The sequence below is a fragment of the Eleutherodactylus coqui genome, chromosome 4, assembly GCF_035609145.1.
Source record: "Eleutherodactylus coqui strain aEleCoq1 chromosome 4, aEleCoq1.hap1, whole genome shotgun sequence".
NCBI classification, from domain to species: Eukaryota; Metazoa; Chordata; class Amphibia; order Anura; family Eleutherodactylidae; genus Eleutherodactylus; species Eleutherodactylus coqui.
This window is the reverse complement of record NC_089840.1, coordinates 272,420,497-272,426,496: the sequence shown is the minus strand read 5'-3', so window position 1 is coordinate 272,426,496 and position 6,000 is coordinate 272,420,497. Positions and strand designations below refer to the sequence as shown.

Below are 6,000 nucleotides of genomic sequence, written 5' to 3'. Positions count from 1 at the left end.
ACCGTTATCTTTGGTCAAAGTCATTTCTTGATGCACCTCTTCTCATATATGCATGGCTCTTCTCCTCCATCTCACACACTCGGCTCTGCTCCCCCATCACACACACGCTCGGCTCTGCTCTTCTATCTCACACACGCTCGGCTCTGCTTATCCATCTCACACACGCTCGGCTCTGCTCATCCATCTCACACACGCTCGGCTCTGCTCATCCATCTCACACACGCTCGGCTCTGCTCATCCGTCTCACACACTCGGCTCTGTTCCCCGTCTCACACACACTCGGCATTGCTCCTCTCTCTGAAACACAGTCGACTCTGCTCCTCCAACTCTCCCACACGCTCGGCTCCGCTCCTGTCTCACACCTGCTCGGTTCTGCTCCATCCACTCTCTGAATACACCCTCACACAGCAGAGTCCTGCATCCACTGAGCACAGAGACCTGGTCATGTGACACCTTGTCTCCTCCCACACACTGATCACATGACGGTGACATCATCACAGGTCCTGTAAGCACAGAACAACCCCACGGCTCCTGTCCGGCTGCAGGTGGAGGTATGTGGGGTCTCCAGCACTGGGGGCGGAGAGGTCATTAACCCTTTCATAAACGTTGTTAGAAGAAACCGCTCTTTTACCGGCCCTCAGCCTGCTGTCGCCGCGGCATTGGGGACCGTTCAGGGTTCTCATCTCTCTGCTCTGTTTTTGGAGGGAAAATGAAGTAAAAGAAACGGATTAGCAATAAAGCATTATAGTTGGGGGCCCTGTTACAGGTTTTTGGGGCCCAGGAGCTTTAGGTTACGCCTCTGTTTAGGAGATATAGTTTGATCCCTGAAGAGGCGCATTTTTAGCAGAAAAAAGAGGAAGCCAACAGCACAGCAATATTCACTGCCAGAGTTTGACAATTACAGGGAGGGCCTGTGGGGGGCGCACTCCAATGGATCCGTGACTCCTTGGATCCCAGCAAACATAGTCCCATAAAACAAATGCAGGAGCAGCACGCCAGGGATTCTTTAAGAAATAACGTAGCACCAAAAAGGCGCTTCCCTTATTAAATCTCCATAAAAATGCGACGCCTGAGAAAGGCCCATGCAGGGCTGAAACGTCGTATTATCATGGAGAGTTAAAGGGGTTGTCCCGCGAAAGCAAGTGGGGGTATACACTTCTGTATGGCCATATTAATGCACTTTGTAATGTACATTGTGCATTAATTATGAGCCATACAGAAGTTATTCACTTACCTGTTCCGTTGCTGGCGTCCTCGTCTCCATGGTGCCGTCTAATTTTCAGCGTCTAATCGCCGGATTAGACGCACTTGCGCAGTCCGGTCTTCTTCTTTTCTGAATGGGGCCGCTCGTGCCGGAGAGCGGCTCCTTGTAGCTCCGCCCCGTCACGTGCCGATTCCAGCCAATCAGGAGGCTGGAATCGGCAATGGACCGCACAGAAGACCTGCGGTCCACCGAGGGAGAAGATCCCGGCGGCCATCTTCACCAGGTAAGTAAGAAGTCACCGGAGCGCGGGGATTCAGGTAAGCACTATCCCGTTTTCTTTTTTAACCCCTGCATCGGGTTTGTCTCGCGCCGAACGGGGGGGCTATTGAAAAAAAAAACCCCGTTTCGGCGCGGGACAACCCCTTTAATAAGGGAAGCGCCTTTTTGGTGCTACGTTATTTCTTAAAGAATCCCTGACGTGCTGCTCCTGCGTTTGTTTTATGAGGTGCATTTTTAATGCTCACCTGAAGTTTAGTGTATCAGTGATTACCCGGATAGTTTTGGGGTAGCGCGTTTCAGAGCACTGGTGCTGCTCTGGAGAAGTCTTGGAGGCGGGAATGAGAAGTTTGAGTTAAAGGGCACTTAATTTGATTTCATTAGCAGAGCGGAGGTGCAGGTGCAGGTTTGGGCCAGAGACTGGATGTGGGCGGTGAAGGAGAGGTCTGAGTCCAGTGTTACCCCAAGGCAGCGGGTTTGCTGTCTGGCGGTTATTTTTTTAAATCAAATATTTTTTATTGAATTTTCCTCGTCCGAAGACGTTTAAGTAACAATACAAAACCTGTCTGGTAGTTATGGTAGTGCCAACTACTGCTATGGAGATGTTGGGGGGAGGTCAGCTGGTAGAGGGTGGAAAAATAAAAAGGTCAGTTTTGGAGAGGTTAAGTTTGAGAAAAAGGAAGGACGTGGTACTTGAGGCAGCGGACAGACAGTCGATGGTGTTTTTGAGAAAGGGTGCAGAGATGTCACTTGAGGAGGTGTATAGCTGGGTGTCGTCAGCATAGATGTTGGAAGCCAAACCTGCAAATGGTTAGCCCAATTGGGTCTGTATAGATAGAGAAGAAAAGGGGCCGAGGACCGAGTTCTGAGGGATCCCGACAGCGAGAGGAAGTGGAGAGGATTTAGAGTCAGAGAAAGAGACACTGAAAGAGCGGTCAGAGAGGTAGGACGAGAACTAGGAGAGGGCAGTGTCCTTTAGGTCGATAGAGTGGGGCTTGGCAAGGAGGAGTTTATGGTCAACGGTGTCAAATGCAGCGGACAGGTCAAGGAGGATTAGTAGGGAGTATTGACCCCTTGACTTGGCCATTATCAGGTCATTAGACACATGTAAGGGTGGTTTCGGTCAAGTGGAGAGGGCGGAAACTGGAATGGAGGTGGTGGAGGAAAGATTTGTCAGAGAGAAAGCGAGTAACGTGAGAAAAGACCAGGTGTTCAAGTAGTTTGGAGATGAAGGAAAGGTTAGAGATAGGTCGGTAGTTGGCAGCATCAGTCGGGTCAAGGGGTGGTTTCTATAGAAGAGTGGATATAATGGAAGAGGAGGGGAAAATACCTGTGGACAGGGAATAGTTGAAGATTGTGGTGAGATGGGTGATGACAGCCGGGCATAGGAGATCGGAGGAGGTGTGAGGGGAGAGGGACGCTAGCACAGGTGGTGAGGTGAGCGGAGGAAAGCAGTCTGGAGACTTCTTCCTCTGTCTTTGCTTCGAGTATAGATAGTGGGTGAGTGATGTATGCTGGGATCAGGGCTAGCTGTGCAACGTTTGGGGAATCCTATGTTTATAATTTTACGACTAGCTCTCCAGCGCTGAGGTCCATCACAACAGCCTGTGTTTTGGCGCTAAGGAGGGAACGGAAAGTGTCGAAGAGTTTTTTGGGGTTGTGGGATAGTGAGGAGACAAGGGAGGTGAAATAAACTTGTTTGGCATGTTGGAGGGTGGGCTTATAGGTTTTAAACATAAATTTGATGTGGATGAAGCCCGCAGGCTGTTTGGATTTATGCTACAGTCGTTCAACATATCTGGACCACTGCCGTTTTGGGAGTGAGCCGCGGTTGTCGTGGTCTGCGGTTTACGGCTCTAGTCACGGAGTTGCCGCTTCATCAAGGGCGCATTTGAGGGTGGTGGCGTAATGTTCAGCAGCCAGGTTGGGGCATGAGAGGAGAGAGATGAGGGACAGGGAGGACTGGAGGGTCTTGGCGAACTGTTGGGTGCGGACGGTTTAGCGGTTCCTGGAGATGCGAAAGAGGAGAGGAGGTAAAGCCTGCAAAGGAGACACTAAATGAGCGGTCACATAGGTAGGAGGAGAATCAGGGGAGAGCAGTGTGCTTTAGGCCGATGGAGCGAAGCATAGTGAGAAGGAATTTGTGGTCAACAGTGTCAAATGCTGCGGAGAGGTAGAGGAGGGTCTGTAGGGAGTAGTCACCCTTCGATTTAGCCGTCAGGAGTTGACACTATTGTAAGGGCAATTTCTGCCGAATACAGAGGGCAGAAGCCGGACTGTAGGGGTCAAGAAGAGAGTTCTCTGATAGATAGCTTATAAGGCCGGAGTAAACCAGGTGTTCTTATAGTTCGCAGATGAAGAGGAGATTTCAGATGGGTCGGTAGTTGGCAGCATCAGTCGAGTCAAGCGTCGGTTTCTTTAGCAGTAGGGATATGATAGCATGTTTGAATGTGGAGGGTAAAATGCCAGAGAGAGGTTGAATATAGTGGTGAGGTGGGAGATGACTACTGTGGAGAGGGACCGGAGGAGGTGTGATGGGAGAGGGTCACTAGCGCAGGTGATGGGGCAAGCAGTGGAGAGCAATCTGGAGATTTCTTCCTCTGTTGGTCTGAGTACAGACAGTGAGCAGGAGCTAGATGCAGTGCTGCAGAGACTAGGGTCGGGGTAGTCTGGGATTGGGAGGTTATTCCCAGATGTCGTCTATTTTCTTCCTCACTGTTCAGTGTAAATGTTGGCAGCGACTGAAAGACCAACGATAATTCACGTGTCGGTCAGTTTCTGCAGACATGAAAACTAAACCATGATCGTTCATCTATGACTGAAGTCCTGTTTACTGGGGATGGAAGCAGGCGTCCTGCAACGATCTCTGGCCGCTCCACCTCCACTCACTGAGCGATTATGGTTTTTGGCCACTGAAGCGCCCGACTGTTGTCCCATGTAAAAGGCCCTTACTGTTAGGATATGTTCATGCATGGATTCCAACTCTGAAAACTACAATAGAAATCTGTAGCTCAGCTGCAGATCTCCACCGCAGATCCACATGCGGATTTGGTTCTTTTCATTGAGCAAATCTGCGTATGGAATTTTAATGGGAAATTCTCCCTGTAGTCTACAGTTTTTGGAGCAGATTTCTCCATCGGCAGATTTCAAATTTGTTTGTAAAAAAAAATGGCGTGTGACTTCTGGACACGGAATCCACAGCGGAAATTCCACACACATATTTGCTTCAATTTCTGCAGCTCAAAATACATTGCAGTGTTTATTGCAGATCCGCACCAAAATCCGCGACGGCTAAAGGTTTTCTTGAGCAAATACGGGTGATGACTTCTCCTCAGGATTGGTCATGAATACTTCATTGCCGAGGATCCACCACTCAGGATCTCTCGCAATCAGCTGATCGTCTGGCCCGCTGTCAGTGGAATGGGGATCAGCTGCATTTATTGCGGGCCACACAATCAACTGAACAGCAGATCCACGAGGATCAACTATTGATGACCTATCCTGATGATGATTACTCACTAGTATTTGCCTGGAAATCCCCTTAGATATCTCCTCACACAGTTCCCCTTATTATCTGCAGTAATTGTATTATTACGGAGGGGGGAGAAGGTTGTATGATGTTACATTGTCTCGTCTTCTCTCCATTTATGATCCTCAGCTTATATCTTTTATCTCGGATAATAACCCTGATTGATCCGACAAGGATGGATAGGAAGAGGGACAAGATGGCGGAGAGTATATTCAACCTCACCCTAGAGATACTCTTCCGGCTTACAGGAGAGGTGAGAGATTCTGGGGATGACATCACCTTCCATCATTATTATGTTTGTTAAAAATGACCTGACCGCCTCGTAGCTTGGCAGATGCAACCTCGCTGACAGTATCGCCATTCTTGTTGTATCTCTACTCGCCTCTGTTGCCCCCATACAGGCTATCCTTAGATTCAATTCTATTGGCCAGCTTATATGCAGACATGGACAGGTCCCACTTTACCGGTTTGCTTACACGCCGACATGGATAGGTCCTACTCTACCGGCCGGCTTACATGCAGACATGTACAGGTCCTACTCTACCGGCCCCCTTACATGCAGACATGTACAGGTCCTACTCTACCAGCCCCCTTACATGCAGACATGGACAGGTCCTACTCTACTGGCCGGCTTACATGCAGACATGTACAGGTCCTACTCTACCAGCCCCCTTACATGCAGAGATGGACAGGTCCTATTCTACTGGCCCACTTACATGCAGTTAGACAGGTCCTACTCAACCAGCCCTCTTACATGCAGACACGGATAGGTCCTACTTTTCCGGCCCTCTTACATGTAGACGCGGATAGGTCCTACTTTTCCGACCTTCTTACATGCAGACACGGAGAGGTCCTACTTTTCCGGCCCTCTTACATGCAGACGCGGATAGGTCCTACTTTTCCGATCTTCTTACATGCAGACACGGAGAGGTCCTACTCTACCGGCCTCCTTACATGCAGACATGGACAGGTCATACTCTACCGGCCTCCT

General features: G+C 49.6%; 1 pseudogene; it reads left to right on the top strand.

Moving 5' to 3' along the window:
- Positions 1 to 507: 507 nt before the first annotated feature.
- The window catches only part of LOC136624339 (zinc finger protein 271-like), a 41,387-nt pseudogene continuing 35,894 nt past the window's right edge, over positions 508 to 6,000 (top strand).